This window comes from Bombus bifarius, unplaced genomic scaffold, assembly GCF_011952205.1.
Source record: "Bombus bifarius isolate JDL3187 unplaced genomic scaffold, Bbif_JDL3187 scf7180000007992, whole genome shotgun sequence".
In the NCBI taxonomy this organism is placed as follows: domain Eukaryota; kingdom Metazoa; phylum Arthropoda; class Insecta; order Hymenoptera; family Apidae; genus Bombus; species Bombus bifarius.
This window is the reverse complement of record NW_022884373.1, coordinates 2,783,014-2,802,774: the sequence shown is the minus strand read 5'-3', so window position 1 is coordinate 2,802,774 and position 19,761 is coordinate 2,783,014. Positions and strand designations below refer to the sequence as shown.

General features: G+C 39.0%; 1 long non-coding RNA gene across 3 annotated transcripts in view; it reads left to right on the top strand.

Moving 5' to 3' along the window:
- Nucleotides 1-16,615: 16,615 nt before the first annotated feature.
- Nucleotides 16,616-19,761, top strand: part of LOC117205678 — a 132,930-nt gene continuing 129,784 nt past the window's right edge. For all 3 annotated transcript variants that reach the window (XR_004487269.1, XR_004487268.1, XR_004487270.1), the window contains exons 1-2: nt 16,616-17,123; nt 17,345-17,416. This is a non-coding gene — a long non-coding RNA (uncharacterized LOC117205678). The remainder of the gene's footprint in view (nt 17,124-17,344; nt 17,417-19,761) is intronic.

Sequence of the window (19,761 nt, the reverse complement as noted above, 5' to 3'; positions counted from 1 at the left end):
ACTCTGAGTTCAATATGAAACTAGGTCGAAGGAATTTATCATTGTGGGGCTAGTGAACGTTTTCATTGACAAGATGATAAATGAAACCGACGATTCGTATTCTCATTGCGAATTCGTGTTATTGTTCGTTTTTCTCTCGGCGACGAAACGACCGCCATTACAGGTTGGAGCATTTTTTTTTTTTTTTGTAAAAAAGTAAAACTGGAAAAAAAGGATCGTTCTTTTTTCTACGGTTATAGCAAACGCGACTTGGATCGTGTTTTTAAGGTTCTTAAGTGTAAGTCATGTTGTACGTATAGTTCTTTCAGTGCCTTTTATATTGTCTCCAGTGTTGGGTGTACGAGAGTTCATTTCGCCTCGCCGATATACCTTCTCTCGGTCTTTTCTTTCGTTTATTTTATACTTTGCAACTTGATACGATACACGAGACAAATTATACCGTGTAAAAATTATTAGACAGCTCTGCGTGTCATTTTTTCTGTAATTCGTTTTCTGTATTTCTATAATCTCGTGGGAGCATCGTTTGATTCGCAGTCGAGGATGATCGTAATCTTCGTTCGATCTATTTATGGCGAAAGGATCTCAACGCAGATGGAGCGATGAATATTTGTAAGTAAAGTTGCGTTAACGACGAAAGAGAGCGAAGAGGAAGCGTTAGCTGAGAGACAGGCGAAGAGAAAAGGTTTATCCGCGAGCCGTGTAACCGAGGGATGAAAGTATGTGCTTCCAGAGCGTGCCTAAAAAAAAAAAAAAAAAAAATCGATACATTCCAAAACGTGTGAAATCTACGTGGTAAATCCATAAAACGGGCGTGAGTGTGTCATGCGATTTTTCCGAATTCTGGCCGATATCGATCGCTGTATTTTAAGTGCTAGTCACTTGTTATCGTAAATTGAGAAAGAATAAAATTCTTTTGTTAAACCTTCAGAGAATTTGATTTGCCATGGTCAGCATCCATTCTCTCCTTCCTTCGTGTCCGCTCTGTTCACCCCATCTTCCATCCAATAGCAATCTTTCCGCTCCAAATTGTATAAAACTTTCCGATAATCGATTCTTTCTTCCTACGCTTTTCTACAGATCCTTCTTCTTCCACCTTCTCCTCGAGCCTCTGTGATTTTCACTTGCAGTGGCCACTTTTCAATTCGAAATTACGTGAAATTCCCTGTATCTCATTGTTCTTATATTTTTCTACAGGTACTGTAAGCTTTTTTCCACAGGTTGACACGTAGGTTTTAGAAAGGCACGATAAACGACGATAAACTTAAGATCACTTTCCACCGCACGGTTCAATAATTCATCAGCGTCACCTGATAGCACATTGGTTTTCCTACGCAGCTTAATTTACGCTACATATATTCCTATACTGTCTCTTCGTGTTAATATCTGACGTGACGATAGCTTGTCACCGTTGTAACCGTTTCGATGCGAACTTATCATACACATCAAAGTGAAGATATTTGAATTGTAAAACACTCGTAAAAACATTGAAAAACACGATAACTCGGACGGGACTCGGCAGACTTTCGTCTCTCTACAACCTCCGTCTCCACAGTGCGTGAATTCTTAAAAAAGGATACACCCTGACGGCTCCGCCACGGCAAAATTAGACGATCCGCTTGGAAAGTCGCGAATGACGAGTCAAGCGAACCAGCAACGATGGGGCTGACCGAATAACTAGCGATTCGGGCCAAGGTTTCGGGTGCAACACGTGTTTGTCAGCCGTGATACAGAAATAAAATACGGCGCGGTGTTCACCACGCGTGCACACGCCCTCGACGATGTCGATAACTCGTCGCGGGTAATATCATTCGTCAATGATGCCGAGAGAAGGACAGGAGAACGAAGCTGACCGACTGGATGGAGAAAGATCGTGCAGAAATAAAGAAACCGATGGAATACTGGCGGTATATTCTGCTCATCCTTACTGCGTACCCTCAATAGTCTTAAGGACCTATCATAAATCTCAGTAATTTGCTAGCTAAGGTCCCTCAGACCGAACAAATATCCTTTTTTCTGAATCATTTTTTAAAGATTATTGTCTACTACGGCTTGACAGGGGAAAGTTAGTTTTTCTCACGTACGATGCTTCCGACTAGCAACTTTCTATCGAGGGCGGCTAAGACCCTTCCTAGTCTACCAACCTTCGTTTATCTAATCAGAAGCATTGTCTACTGCCCTCACTTTCCTCACCAAAATTATCATCAACAAATCCGACGGTCCCGTGCGCTAGACACACCCATCGCTAGCTTTCCTCTGACACAGCATCGGCACTGTGACTTACTTATTCTTCAACGTTAGAATAGTCAACAAGTCATTACCAGGTTACTCTCCTTAAATACATACACAACAATGTATCTCATAAGTGTTGGAAATATAACCTTTATAACCTTGTTAATTACAGTCTTATACTATCTTAACCACTCCTATTATCTTAACGGAAATGAGGGGATCTATCAACTCGTGGTGTCGATTATTATAATCGTAACGGGAATTTACGACTTCCGTTGACGTGTTTCCTCGCGGTCGAAAATACACAAATAGTTTTCGTTGGAGCTTCACGAGTGACCGAATAGAGGAAAAAGCGCGTAGACACGGAAGAAGTGGTAGCGCGGTGAGAAACTTGTTCGGAGGAGAAAGAAATCGCTTGCGCGAATTTGAAGATGCTCCGAACGAATTTTCCGCGTTACAAGTTGAGCATCGACCGGGTGGAAGAAATACGCGCAGCAATGAAAGAACCGACGTGGCTACTCAGAAAAGAAAAAGTGATTTCCACGAAAGCAAAGTAAACGATGGAAGTGAGAGAGTCGAAGACCTACGATTTCGATTTCGATCCTTCAAGTAAGCTTCAGGGTGGCTGAGAAGTTCAAAGAACGGAAAATCCCACGATCTAAAGCGATCCTCGTCGAAATTATCGTTCTGTCACTGTATTTCGTTTGATTTAGACAAATTTCATAAACAGAAACTCGTCAGTGTCGCATACTCCGTTTAGTTATTATGGCCCACGATATAACCCGCAACGAAAGAACCCTAACAACGAGCTAGAAACTTTTCTGCGGAAATTAATGGAATTTAACGACGAAAAGTATCACAACCACGAACTTTCATTTGCAACAGACAACAAACGCGAGTGTCTAAATATCCTAGCGATTGGATCGATGATTTTTGAAGTAAAGGGGGCCTCGTTGCAAGTATCTCGACGTTACGAAGCGACAGATACAAGGCCTGAAAACGTGATCGGGTTTAGGATTTCCAGGGGTGGTGAACTCGTTCTAGTGGCAGCTAGAAAATTCTTGGTGGGCCTTGGCCGGTCATATTACCGCCGCCGTCCGCCGTTTTATCGTAGACAAGACAAACGACCCGAGAGCATCGATAAAACGATGCCCTCGCTCGATTTATCGTCACGAAACGAGGGCCGTTTTCGCCGAGAAGACACGACGTCACCTCCAACTCCGACCAGTACTCTAATTAGTGTATTTCATTCGGTGAAATTGCAATTATATCGACGTTGATCACGCTGCTTGTTAATGGTTGTATTAATTTAATTTGTATAAATTTTTCTTTCGTTCTTACGTTTATCGTATCGTTACGAGTATTTGATAGCCACATTATGGAGCATCAAGTCCTAAATAAATTAATTCTTGAAGGAAAAAGAAGCCTGATCTTGCAACAATATGTGTATTGTCTTATGAAGAATTATCACCCTTTCGGTCGTATCGCCTGTGTAATATTCCACGTGTTTTGATCTGAATATTCTACATGAAGAATGCATTTATCTTCCAGATCATTCTGTAATATATTCATATCTTACATATTCTGTAGTTCTTTGATGTTTATTCTCTCATCAACGCAACCACTAATCCAGTTTAAGGAAACAATTTCAGTTAAATAAATTGAAGAGATGCACTGAAATCGAGCATTTCCTATGAAAAACCAAAGGTGTTTCTCTTTACCAAATTGGAGCACCATGAATAATATTCTACGTATTCCATAATATTCCACAATATACTGTAACGTTTCAATCATGATTCATTTCAAAGAGATTCAAATGCATCAAGACCAATCTCTTCCTAATGAGAAGCAAAAATGTTCCCCTGCTTGAAACTAGAGCACTCTATGTAGTATTCTATATATTCCATAATATTCTACAGCATATTACGATACTCGAATTATCGACATAATGATAGTAATTCCAGTCAAATAAACTCAAAAGATCCGAATGCACTGGAAACGATCTCTTTCTAGAAACAAGCTTAGATGCACCCCTTTCTTAAATTGGAGCACCCTGTATGGCATTCTATAAAATTCCATGATATATTTAATACTGCAACCGCCCACACGATGATCATAATTTCAGTGAAATAAACTACAAAGATTGAGAGAGAGAAGAGAAAATAAGATAAAGATCTCCTAGGAAGTTCCTAGGAAGAAAGCAAACATGTCCCTCCTTTTGAAATTGGAACACCCTGTATGGTATCCTACATATATTCCATAATATTCTACGATATATCATAATACTGCAATCACCAACATAATGATTATAATTTCAATGGAATAGACCAAAGAGATCGAGATGCCCTGAAACCGATCTCTTCCCACAGAGAGCAGCGTATCCCTCTTCCTGAAACGTTTGCCCATGCTCTCCCTCTATTCCCGGCTAATTAATGGCGCGCTGGCTCGCGATTAGAAATTCAGAGCGAGCCACGCGGCCTGCCGCCGACCCGCAATGACCACCTGCCGATCACGATCCTAGAGGCCGCTTTCGACAAGGACGATAACGCCGTACGACCACCGTGGAAAACGACGGGGAACAGAGAAAGGGAGACTGCCCGTGAAAAAGAGACGAGCTGCAAGGATCTTAGTCGATGTTTGCATGGCGAAAGCGACTGAACGGTTTCCATCGCGCGTTATCCGACGGTGAAAACGATGCTTAACCGATATCTTCTCCTTCTTCCTCGAGTTTAGACTGAGCAACCTCTTGCTTGGATAAATCCATTTCGCTATCAGAATCGAATAGATCGCAAGGATTTTCGTTTGGTAAGGTTGATAGGATGTTGGAGATTGTTTGAAGCGATTTCGTCGACTCCCTCATGGATTTAGTAAGTTTATAAAGAAGGTAGAATATGCAGAAGTTCTGAAGCTTGACTTAGGCATCTGTGATGTAAAACTGAAAGAAACCAAAAGAAGCCCAACAAAGGGTTATTGGTAGATTGTTTCATATTCAACAGATATCTGGCAATTATTATATCACAATTTACAAACATTGTCCTACGTGAAATTACGATACTACTCCTATTCTGAGGAGCCATCTTCAATTGCAGTGACAACCTTCCAATCCAATCCAAATCCTTCCCGATCCAATACCTTCGTTCCACCAACTTCAGTCATTCATCTTAACCTAATCTAACATCAACCCTAACCGAAACTTAATTCAACATCTCCAATTCACTGATCTGAACAACAACTGAACAACTCGTCCTGTCCTGACTTCACCTGTTCGCAAAGAGCCTCGTATTTACACCGGTGACGCGTAAGTACTCGCAACAGCTCTGCGTGAAGAGGAAGGCGCGAGGAAACGGTATTCGACGGTGCACGCGTGCACCAGCCACGTTGCACGTCGCCTGGCCGCCGGATAGTCGCGGTCGTGACTTCCAAGGTCGTAGGTCGGCTCGCTGCACCTTGCACCTCCAGCCTGGTAGGCCGAAAGAACCAGCCGCGACGTGTCTGGCCTCGGGCGAGAGTTGAAATTTAATACATGCGCATAACTCTCAATACTCGTTCCTTGCCCAAGGGGTTCGTCCACCTTAGGGAACCGTCGCGTCGCTGGATTATCGTGCTACGAAGGGTTCCACGGGGTCAACCTGGGTTGCAAGAACGTTCTACCTCGAGGCTGTTGCGTGTGTTGACTGGCCACGTGATCGATTTGCACGCTTTTATGTATATGAGACTCGGAAGGTTGGACGTTGGCAGGTTGGTCTCGAGGGTTTGGTTTTGGTAGTCAAATGAGAGTTACGAAGGTGGTCAGGTTGAGGTACGATGTTTATGAGGGTTGGTGAGAAGGTGGAATATCGTGGAGGATTAATGGAGGGAATTTAGTCGGTGTGTTTACGCGTTTGGGGGTGTGTTTGCAGTTGTTTGAAGTTTGTAGCCAGAGTGTAAATGACTACATAAACGCAGATGCTATCAGATTCTTCCATATATCCTTTTACTCCCGTATCCAGTTCGAATCTATCCTTAGGACGCGATTTGGGCGGATTTCTTAAGGAGGAGATATTATCTTCCTGGTGTAGATTTCCGTACAGAGTACCCGAGAACTCGAGAACGATATTTTTCAACGCATACGATATGGTTTTTTATATTTTTGTTTTAAAACACATTGTCAAACTTCTGTTTTCTTCGATTACTTCTAAACTGAACTGAATCAAACAAAATATACAATGACAAATGCCAGCTAACCAGAAAGCCAATTACATTACCGTCGTAATAAAGTAACATTGAATGAGCTCTGATTCAAACTTCGTCAAACAGAATCAGATCATTGTTAGGCAAATTCAGATTCAAAGCAAAATAAACCAAATGGAATCTGATTCATCCAACCTCGACCGATGTTTCTACTCGCGCTACATAAAACAGATTCACGTGCAGATCAAATTAACAAAACCTAAATTCACTCGACTACAAGTCCACGGAAACCGAATCCAACGGACCCAAACCCGAAACCCCAAGCTGCTCACGCATCTACGCTCGAAGCTCTTGCAATTTTTCCCCCCTCAACTCTACGCTTCCCGTAATCTTTCTGAAGTTATTCTCAAGCAAGCGTATATCTGTTGTAACTTAAACCCCACAAAGTCTGACGGAGTCCGTCGTAAAAGGTGCAGTCGGAAAGACAGTTGACGACAGTTGGAACGAGCGAGCAGCGTTTCCGAACGAAATTTTCGGCGTCAGACGTGTCATTAAGGTAAATGCTTCGTTTTCGTTCGGTTAGGGAGTCCTGTCTTGTCTGGGCGACGTCCACGAGCGAAACTCATGCTTCTACCACGAACTCACGCGGGGATGAGAAACGGCCTGTACCGTGGCGTGATAAATCAAGCTCCCGGGTTAACCGTAAACGTCAGGAGCGACGGCAGTCGAGGCTGGTCATTTTCAGCAGGTAATCGTACTTGATGGGCCTACTCAGAATTCACTAAAACGAGACGAACGCGAGCATCAGGTTGCAACGGAAAAGAGACAGAGAGAAGAGCAGCGCATCCACGTGTCTCGAACAGAGGGCAACTGCGATTTGTCGCGGTATTAACGACATTGTGGTCGCCACAGAGATTTACTGGCATACTACGGCGTGTCGTTTGCTGGTTTCGCAGATAGAAAGCCCCGAAGACGGTCTCAAGAGAAACCTACGAAAGAATTTGAAGTCGCCGTCGAAATGGTTAGGTTGTTGCAAGGGATGACGCGTGCGAATAACGTGAATTTTTGTTACGGTGTGTCATCCGTAAACTTATTGTGGTCGTAAGAGATATTTCCACGTTATTGATCTCTTTTTTGTGTTAATTGACCGATTGATCAGGTTTGACGAGTATATGGAAGAACGTGGACCTGTCGTTGGAGTGGATAGATCGTTGCAACGAGGGACGTGTCTAACTAACGTGGATTTTTGATTAAGAGCGTGTCATTTGTAGATTTATTACGGATACAAGTGGATACAAGAGGTGTTTGGACGTTATTTTATTTATGGAGGTTTGTAGACCGATTGATAAGGTTCGACTATGTTAAATGGTGGAGCTGATTATCGCGAAGATTCTACGTTGTTGAAGCGAACCATAGAACTCGATAAAGAAATGAGTCATGGAAAAATATGGGTATGTATGCACAGATGCTGTTGGTACTTGATGAGTGTTGAAGAAGATTCGATATGCATATGTATGTTTGTTTTACGAGAAAATATTTTCTTGATCGAGTTCTGCATTTGATTCTTGCAGTGGAAGCCTCTTCGGGAGTTCATTACATCGAATGATCATGCACTCTTCTTTCGCAATCTAATCTCGAACACCGAGGCTACTAACACTCGAAAATTTCACGTTCTCATTTGCACGAAATTTCCATTCCTATCGAAATCGATCGAACAAGGAGAAAACAGCCACCGTCGCAACGTGAAAGCACGCGACATTAGCTTCGATTAATTCAACGGTGCTCGAATTCGCGGCTCGTAACATCCCCGGCAATCGAACCGGTGATAAAACGTCGCGATTCGAGGTCGCGTTCGATCGTTAATTGGCTTGTGCAGGTGCGTTCGTACAGCCGCATTCCAACGCGATAAGGGAACTGCGATGTTTGCGTGGAACAAAGCTCGTCGTCGAGTCGGGTGACAAGAATGTCAGATTAGGCAGCGGTTCGAAAGTCGTATTCCTAGCGTTTGCACGCGCGATAAGTCTCCGAGCCTGCACCAACACCAATATTTTGTCAGCCGCTATTCGGTTGCTGGTACCCAACGTCATCCGGGGGAAAATCAATTTACGATGAACAATGATATCATCCATTGACGTCCGACACATCGATCTTGGAATGAGTTCGAGCAGATTTATTTTTGGCCTGCAAGAGTCAACGATCGTTCCCGATTATTTAATCTAAAACAGTTTCCAGGGTTAAAAGAGTGTTCTTTCAGTCTGTGTAGATGATATACTAACGTTTCATTTTCTTTTTTCTTTTTCATTGCAATTCCTTTTTTTTGATCGAAATTACTTTTTCTAAATTATATCTGCCGTGGATACTAAATTTAACGTTTTTTTATGGAGCTCAGCTTCTGCTAAGCGAGTTCGTTGGCACCATTCAGGTTATTCTTTTCAAAGGGGTGGCCGTTCGTTGCTCGATAATTCACTTGGCTTCTGGAACAGGTCACCCAGTTTCTTTATCTCTAAGCTGAGATCGATTGGCGAGAGAATCGAGTTTCGCGGGAATCGCGAGTTCGGTGCTCGCCAGGATTTAGGTTTTGGCAAGCTTGCGGAAAATTGATTCATTGGATAGCGCTGGTCTTACGAAATCCATCACCGAATTAGATAACTTTTGGATCGATTTCTTTCCTCTGGTTGCACAAGGTGAAAATATTTTGCGGAAAGAGGTGTCGTCGATGACGAAAGGTAATTGCACCCGGTGACGTACGGACTCGTGATCCTGATGGAATGCGGCAAACGTTTAAACAATGCCTCCAGCGGATTCGCTCTTCTCAGAAACGTCTCTCTTGTACGAAATATTCCTCGTGCTAACCGCGTGCCCGCATTAAAAAATATGAAAATATCTTTCGTCGATTTATCACCGCATAAAAATTCCAGCTCTGAATAATAATTGTTGTTGTGCACACAACATTGTATCTCTCGTTAGTATTATTAGATGTCGTGCTGTCTTTATTCAAACACCGGAGGTAATCAGATATTACTCGATTAACATTCACAATTATCGTCATAGTCGTTCTACTGCAATTCACTTCGATCTTATCAGCGGCATCATAAAAGCAGATTAAAATATTTGTTTCCCTAAATCCACCTTTTACTTTCATTTTCTTCGTTCCCGTATAAATTCTTTCGGTATCAAGCGAAGATTAAATGTTCGTTTTCTGAGGAAATTTTTGGTTTTCATTAAATATTGCAATATATTCTACTTCGCTAATATCCTTCTGCTTTACTGCCAAACATGCTCTTGGTTAGCAGCTCGTTGTTTCATATTGGAAAAGCAATGGAACATACAATTTTAAGAAGATAAATATAATTACATACCGTATTATGGTAGACAGATAAAAAATTCGCAGATACCATACGGATACGGAAAATCAAGAATCAAATTCACTTGCTAAAAGCCTCAAACAATCTTTTCTTCAACATACTCCAAGATTATCTTCGCAATCATTATTCATATATAGCCGTGTCGTATAATGTCGTATAATATCCATATAACGAATGTGCTTGCTGATAATCCCTATAAGTTGATGCGACTTTAAAAGGAGAAAAGGTAGCATAGAAAAGTGAAAAATCTTTGGGAAGAATGTGCATCAAGAAGGAGAGGAAGCGAAGAAAGCCACCGAGATCCATATCGAGTGAGGAAGAGGCTTGAGAACGAACTGTTTCTCTTTTTGTATGTTGAACGCGGTGAAAACGGGATGTTTCGAGTTTTCGAGTAAATTGGAAACAAATGCGTGTTGCATGTTGGTGGACTCTAATAAACGACGGGTAGATAGCATAACATTAAATCAACTGGGCGGAAGCGAGAGGTTTACACGAATATTTCTAATTAACGAAGCATTAACGCGTCGGTGTGGGTCGGCATAATAAATACGACGGGTATTCCCGACTATATGTCGCAATAAAACGCGGCTCTTTTTAATCGTCGGCCTGGAATACCTCGTCGTGGTGATCCTGAACGGAATAATTTACACGCGCTATTGTAACTATAATGTTCCAGTACAATTGACCGTGCTTTTTATCGCGTCTCGTTCCGGCGTTAAACGGACGGCTCGACACTGACCTGGGTCACTTCCGTTGAATTCCGTTCCGCGTAGACAAGCATCCTTCGTTGTCATCACTTTTACGAGGCCCCTTGCGTAAGAATGTGTTTAATGGAAACGTGTTACCTGCCCCCGTGGAATTATAATTTGTTTCTTGTGACGGTAAAAGAACGTTGTAAACGATGTGTAGGCTAGTTATTTAACTTGCAACCTCGCTGAGGTTCACGGTGAAGAAAGTGTGAATTCTGGAGAGAATGTTGTTTGTTTGATGCGCAGAATGTTGTTTTGCGGATCGGTGCACAAGTCGATCAGTTGGTTGTAGCGAGAGATTTTAATTGTGATTGAATGCGGAAGTGTTTTCTTATCAGTGATCCTTTTTATAAATAATCCGTCCAAGTGTTTCTTCATGCAATTTTCTAAATGTGGAACTTTTCTTACGAAGAATTGTTTATTCTTTGTTATTTGTTTCTCGTACTAGACCATTGAAGGGTATAGTTTTTATTGTTTGCTGATTTAACTATTAAAAAAGGAGATATTTTATTCAGGAAACATTTTTAAATAATAAAGAGAAATACAAATAGAGAAGAAACAAAAGATTGGCTCTATCTTATAATTCTTATTACACGTTAATTCTCTCATAGTATGCAAATTTTGCCATTTTATACTCTTAAGAGATACAATCAAAACGGTCTAACGAAAGTTCTTCTTACGTTATTACGTAAGCTCTAGGATACGTATGTTTGCGTTTAAAACAAATTAGTCCGGTGTCGTGTGGAAATTGCTCAGGTAATTTGCGAAAATGAGCCAGAGGGTAATGAGATTATTAGAATGGACGTAAAAGAGAAATCATGTGAAACTCTGACGTAACATTAAAGCAGTTATTTACGAGGAAACGAACGAAAATGTGTTTTTAACTATTGGAAAGTTTCATAAACAAATCACAAGGATATTTGTCATTGTCGGTTTTGTTTATAATATCGAGATGTAAATAACTATAATTTCATCGGTACTAGCATACTTCTATATGAATTATGAAAAATCATATAGCATTATTACGACCTAAACATTCATTTAAACATTTCATTTGAATATCGATATCGTAGAATAAAAATTCACGAAATTTCTATCTCCAAAAAATATTTTAGAAAATAACAAGTGCTACCAATAACATTTAAAGAATGTTAATTTGTGAATTAATATAAGAATCTCCTATAAACATGTTTAAGTGATAATAAATTTACTGTTATGATATTTTACGCATTTAACAGATAACACAAAGAATGATAAGAGAAAACATATGCAGAGAAAACAAAGACTCAAGAAAATTGCAAGAGAATCCCCTATATGATAAACGTATGTGATATTGACACTATAAATCTTTTTATGTTATTTACAATCCATAAATATTATGCGGCTTTAGTTCGGATTAACCAGGTATTCTTTTATCTAATCAGAAATTCGGATTCATAATTCATAGGAACTAGTTAAAAATTACACACGGTAATTAAATAATACCCTTTTCTCAAAAACTCTCTTATTCTCAATATTATCTTTATCGCCCCTAAGATTCAATTTATTATTACTCTACACAAAATTAATATTAAAAAATATGCCAGAATTAGACTATTATATGTGATATTAATAGAAACTCAGATTCTTCTGACTCTTATTTAAAAAATGAAACACAGGTATGGTCCCAGAATTGTTTTATTTAAATAAATATTGAATATATTATGGTTATTTTACATATTGTTCTATATTACGTGTATTGTATACATTTTGGCATTTTCAAATATTATAAACGGATAAAAATCTGCGTTCTAAACTAATCATGATAAACTAAATAAACAGAAATGAGAAAAGAACAATAATTGCTGTCTATGAGTACACAATGGAGATCTCGAAACGAAGCTGGCCAACGTTCATTTGCCTTTGGGGCGAGCCAGCGGCCAGCGGTGGATCTCATCTGAAAATAATCCAAACGTCCCGTTCATCATGTTCATCCTGCCAATAAATAAAATCGTCAAAAAGGTGTCACATAAATCGCGCGAATACACACGGTGCCCGGAGGACATATTTCACCTGGAGGGCGCGCGCGAGAGATTTAAGCGCCACCGGTGACACCAGCGCGAAACAGATATTTCCGGGGCCGATTTGTTCTTGGTTACGCGTAACCAAGGATCAATCTATTAATCGTTCGTTGATCGCGTAGCTGTTGGTTAAAGAGCAGAGTCTTGCTTGATTCTCGGCTCTCGAAATACGTATCCGGCCCCAGAGACGGTCGTGCGACGTTTTACGATCGTAAACGGCGCGTAGGAGGCCGGGAGAGGAACACAGCGGCAGAAAATACTAGGGCGACGACGAGGAACGTCGAATACTTTTCCTCTTTCCCCCTTTACGCCCTCCCGGTTCTACCACTGTCTTGTGAGAGACAACTGAGCGGCGAATACTCGTATTCGTGATCGTAAAATTAGAAACACCGCGGCGCTCGGCGAGGCGCCAGTTTCTTGGTCGCTCCAATTCGCTCTTTGACATTTTCGATGATAACGATGGGGGATCTTACCCATTTTGAAAATTCTCGTCGCCGTTTGTCGCTGCGTTGGAATTCTTATTTTCGAAGCTTGATATATGGACGTGTACGTGACTCTGTTCTTTTTTTCGTGGCGCCGCGCCCCGAGCGTCTTTTTTTAGGTTAGCTTCGCATAAAGAGGCTTCGTATAATAACTTGATTGCGATGTGTCGAACGCCAGATCATGGAACGTCGATTTTTGACCTGAATTGATTGCCGGACATCGAAATCTTCCTTATGGTAGGATTATACTTATTATTTGATACTTTGTCAGCACGTAGGAATTATCTGTTTCAATTTTTGTACATGGTAAATAAAATGGTTATCGGTTATTGGAAATAAAGATACGATAGGTGTAATTTACATATAAAATATTTTGTACGGTACATTTTGGGACATGGACTTTACGCGAAATTTGGATTAAAAATAACGAAGATCATACATATTTATTTTAGGACGAGGCTTAAGGTTCGATTTATTTCTATTATTAAAAAAGTTCTTTGAAAATTTGTTTTTCAAGCTTCTTGTATATAGATGTCATATCACGTGTGCGAAATAAATTGTGAAATATATACATAAACGTGTGTAACGCACGTTACTAAGAAAGCATATTACGAATTGAAAATATAAGCTTTTATTTTAACCCAAAACAACAAAATTCCTTATTTTTAATATTTTTGAATTTATTTATTTGTAAATTTTTTCTAATTCTTCTTTAAATCGGTACATTAATACATTAGTCAATAAATATACGTTTATAACATAGAAATTGTTGGAATATTATTTTGAATACATAATTACTTTAAACACGGTTGTCTTAATCATTAATTAGCCTATCAAAATACGCAACATTCTTTCAAAATCGTACAACACGTTATCACGAAAGTATTTTACAAATGCAACGCAACTGTTCAACATATTTGATGATACATCATGCATGATTATAACCTTTATCTCACACGTGCTCGATTCGTAACGTGTGCAAAAATGAAACTATAATTACCAACGTAACAAAACATTCCAGCGTGAAAAAGTATCGAAAGAGTAAAAAATGAATTGGGCCGATCGCGTGCTGCTTCGCGTTTCACCAGGTATTAATTTACAGGCCAGTGCATTCGGTTGAGCCCATAGAAATTTGCACAATAAATCTCTTATCGCGAAAGACAGACCAGCCTACCGGGCGACGATCGTCGCCGGTATGCGGTCGATATCTTAAGAACAGTAATTTTAGCCTCTGCTTTACGATAGTCTTTTGCCTTCTGCGTCGTGGCGGCTACTATTTATCGGGCTCCATTGTTCGGCGTAGAAAGTCCCGCTGGTGGATAATCACTTCTAATTATCACCGGTCCAGAAGCACGATCGTGATAATCGTATTTCCTGAAAATAAACCTGTACACATCGAAACCGAAGCGGTCACGCTGGATTTCACCCGGAAATATTTTCCGCGTCGCCGTGGATTCGCGATTTTCTTCCGAATGGCAAACGTTTGCGATCCGGTATGCATATTATTGCATATAAACTCGTGTCTACTAACCGATACTGTTGAAATTGTAGCCGTATAAAACTTGTCAGGCCGATTACAGCCACGCCACGGATATACTTTTATTAATAAGATTGCACATAAAATTATTTATACGACTGAAATGTTAATAAACAAACAGTTGCATAGTATTTTTTCAAATAATTTGTGTATTACTAGATGAAGCCAGCTCAAGTGCTCTGTGATTTGAGGTTATGATAATGAGTAAGAATTCCGATTAGTGAATAAAATCATCTTGGATAAGTGGTTAAAGATTTTAATATCGTTAATTCGTTATCAGTGAACAGTTATTTTTAGATATATTCTGTTGCTAAAAGCAATCATTAAATGAATTCATTATCGAAATCTGAACTTTTCCTTTTCATATCATGTTACGCGTTAAGTAACAGTAACACTGGAATATTATTTGTTCTTAATCTATATTACATATAATTTTATTGCAAGTCCCAATAAGAATATCTGAAAAATATTTAAAGCAAATAAAAAACTGTTACCATTAGCGTAACATAATATGTAAAACCGGATATGGTAAAGCAATCAATAAGCACCTAAATCGCGATGCGATTAGAAAACCACAAAGCGACGTGTGTTCACAAGGGAGTGTTACATGCGCCGATCGGATCAAGTTTCTCCCATGCTACGCTTGTTAACAATTAATTTTATCGTTGTCGTGGGAACGCAGTCGCGCATGGTAGTTCGAAAATCCACGAGCATAAAACGGCAAAGTAATGTCGGCCAGTTGGTAACCAATGGTTAAAGAAAGAACCATGTAAATGGTGGTCTCTAACGAAGCAATAGGTTGCCTTCGTATGTAATAAATACGGTTTGCTGGACACAGCAATAAACACAAGCCTAATTGCTACATTCGCGTTCTCCTGGAACCAACCGAACCGATTTGCATTTTACTATAATTATAATTCCGCTCTGTACGTCAACTATGTCGATTAGCGTAGTGTCACATGGTACTCTACTTTTTCGTGGCCCATGACCGTGGCGCCATGTTACCGACTGTTTGTCCAAAGATTGTGGAACAAGTGTATCGGCTGCAGATTAACAGTGTTTCAAAAGCTTGTTAGGCGACCTCGTAAATTCGCCGTGTTCCGTGTAGGAACTTAATTAGACGTTTTTCCCTCTGTTTTATGGTTAAGTTAGACATTAAACTGGCGCCTGTTCGCTGCTCGTGATTGCGTATGCTTAATAGGATCGTTAGAAGTGAATGTTGCTGCTCGGAATACGTTTTACCCGGCAGGATCTTTCAACGTATTAAATATCGCGATAAGTTGCGTTAGATTTTCGCTAGCACCGGAGATATTACACCGTGCCTTTTCGTTTTCATAACCGGAAACTATATACATGTTTTATCGAAACATAAATTGTTTGATCAATACATATATGTAATATGCGACTATAATACTGTGTACAATTAAGGATATAAGAAAGTAAGCATGTTTAGTTCATACATGAGAAGTGTTTTCTTAACACATTATGTGTTTCATAATACGAATTTGTAATTTCTAATTATTATTAACTTTTTATACTTTCAGTTTTGCAATCGAAGATGTAAGAAGTGAGAAAATCGTATTAATTTAGGGAATTCTAATTTGAAATACACGGTTTGTATTCGCGTACCAATGAGTGTGTTTCCCCCCCTCCCCATCGAATCCTTCGCAATTATTTACGATAGACGTCAGTATACATGGGATCGTCCTCGCGATATGGCGGATCGACGGATTGTCGCTGTAAATGAGGTACAAATTTGTTACTTTATTCTTACATGCTACGTATTGTCGTCTTTTATTCGATATCTTTTAATTCATCTGCTTCTATCATTGCATATCTCACTTTTAATGTATTGAATACGATAAAAGAATATACTTCGTATACTCGTGTTTTATGCATACCTCGCTAATATTCGATGTACACGTTTATCATATACATATATCTTACTAAAAAGAAATCATTATTATGTTTTATTGGAATAAATTCTTTCTCTTAAAAGCTTTATTTATTCATTCCGGGTATGAAAGTGTAGTGGTAGGACGTTTTACCGCGTAAAAGGACGCCATTGCTTTCGATTATCGAAATCGTTTAGATAGTATCGATTTTTTTGCGAGAGTGATACCGGGTATACTCGTTTGGAACAGTAAACGTTAGTTTTTTAAAATGTGCGGGCGTGGCAGCGCGAGAACAATGTGGTTATAGGAAAATTAGAATTTTTTATAATTATCGTCCTTTATTAAATTGTGTTTTATTCGCGTATAACGTGATTATAGAGTCAGTGCGTGTTAGAATATAAAATTTGCTTAGAGTATACAAAAACATAAAGTCAAAGATATTACGCAGTTCCAGTTTCCCGATACAAGGCCGTTTTTGTTTGCATTTCTGTTTCTAATTGAAAGTAGCTGTATTTTGAACACGATATCTCGGTCGTGTTAGCTTTTTTTCGTCTTATGGTGTCTGTGTTGCTATTCGAGTGAGTGAAAATTACCACGACCAAGAATATTCTCGACGATTTGGGCGACAATAAAAATGTATGTATATCATCATGCTTTATTAACTGTAATTACATACTACGTAATGATATAAATGAAATCGATTTACTGTAATAATATTCCGATTCAAACATTCCAAGTGACTTTTTAAGAGCAATATTGCCAAGTATTATTTGAGATTTCATATATTTTTTATATAAGCTATTACTAATAATTTTCAATATAAGACTTATACAATTATTGATTCCTTTCACTTTCAGGCATCTTTGGGTATGATACAACAAATGTAGAACCGGAAGTGATACCAGGAAATTCCGGATATTCAACGATCGGTGAGTCACGAATTTTATGTGTTAATATGTATATTATGTTCTTTCTGTATTACACATATACAGGATGTAAGAAAATTATTGATAGAAACTCCATTATAACAAACGCTTATTCTATGAAATATGAATATATATGTACCTGTTGATTAAGTATTAAATTAGTGGTTAATTAATTTTATCTATAAAATATCTCATATCTCAATCTTTACGTATACCTATAATTCTACAGGTTTATTATTATATATATGTCGGAGTCAGGTTGGCATTTTGGGGCGTTCGATGAACCTTTACTTACTTTACCGTCGCGAATGCAGCTAATATTTATCAGTACGAATGTGGACACTACAAGAGGCTATGAGTAATGGCAATAGGATGGTCAAGATGATGGTGACAACGAATTCAGGTCCGATAACGAATCCACGGTCCACGGGAGGACAAGTATCAACGTACTACCCGATTCGGGTAATTTCTCGGTAACTCGTCCAATGACTAACTAACAAACTGACTCCCCTAATCCAAAAGAAGCTGCCCTTATATACTCCTGTCCCCACTTCTCGGGTCAATCTTTGTTTTTAAGGAGAGCCATAGAATCATTTCGTACCTCTGTCAGGTACGTGTCCCTCCCGTGACCGTGGCTACGTCCAGTGACCCGCCATGTCACTTCGAGCCCAAACCCATCGTCATAAAGTCCAATTGGAACATTAAGACTATTTCTTATTTTTATTACTTAAGGGCGGCTATAGTAAAAGTGTGGACTAGTGTATTGGGGTTTTTTCCAACATTCCGGACGGGAAATCCCGCTGTCTTTCCATCTCCGACATATAATTATAGTATTAAATATTCTTTAATTACATTTCATATTGTAATTCGTAATTTCTGTATTTTTATTTGTGAAATATTTTAGAAATTTTCTTACATATCGTGATGTATAAAGTATCATCAACACTTCACTGTATTCCAGAGAGTAGAACTAACACATTCTTCCTTATCATATTGGCGTACAAAGTTGCGTTAACTTGCGAAACAATTTGGCGTCTCTCTAAGAATACTATAGCGTTTATGTGCGTTAATATTTCAATATTTTTTATAAGGACATCTTCCGTGTAACTTTCGTACATTCTCAGAGGCACTTCTTAACTCGTATATATACTCCATGTATGTAACAATCGAGCGTGTAATGCGTTTCACGCGTATGTAAGAGGAAAATCGCGTAGTATTCCACACTATGCATCGTCATATTGCACCCGGTAATTGGCTAGCATTGTTTATCCTTTAAAGGATAAATATCATGCGGAACATTTATGCGAACTTCTAGGAATTCAGTCACAAAAATTTCCTAGCCTTTAGTATTTAGTCTTCCGGGTTTGGTATTGCCCTGTTGAATCAATTTTTAATATATTTCACACGTTTGCAATAACTATGTGATATCCATATGATGTGAAACAAAGATTCATAAAAACTCCATGATAAAAAATTATAGGTACTATAACTTTCCACTATAAATATCATTTTTGAATATATTCAAGAATTGCAAATACTTTCCAATTATGCAGAATATAATATACTATAGAATCAATTTCAGACATTTTTTAATATACTCAAACATTCCAAAAATTTCTTGTATGTAGAGTAAAATGTAGAGTATAATATAGAACTAATTCCATACATTCTTCAATATACTTAATAAATTAAAAAACTCTCCGACCACATAAATTAACATAGAATGTAATACAAAACCTATTGCAGACATTTTTCAATGTATTCGACAACTTCAAAAATTTCCCTACCATACAGAATATAGTGTAGAACCACTTCTACACATTCTCTAGTATGCTCAACGATTTAAAGAACTTCGTAGAATATAATATAATGTAATATATTGTAAATGTAATATATGCAAAAATTCTAAAAACTTCCCATTTTATAGTGCTATGGACTATTGCCAAAAATGCGTATTCTCGTTTCAACGATATCAATGGAGTTAGCGTGGACAGATTTATCGCACCTGTTCCGATGCTTTCACCTAAGCTTTACCTCGTGTTCCTCGTCGTCTCAAACTATGTTACTTCGATAAACTGGAGGATTGCAACGAGTTCAATGGCAGAAAGACGACGATATAATACTATACGAAGAAGAAGAGAAGAGCAAGGGGTGGGAAAGAAGAGTCTCTGTTTATCAGCCGTCTCTCAGGAGATATTTGAAAGATGCAACGATCGTTCGTGTAATTGGACGGCATTGTTTGTTCATGGCTGACGGAGTACGTTAACATTCTTTGTTGCGGATGATTGGTGTGCTTTCACCTATACTTCGGCAACGTGCTCATTGTCTTAAGCGTCTCGGGGCTGGTT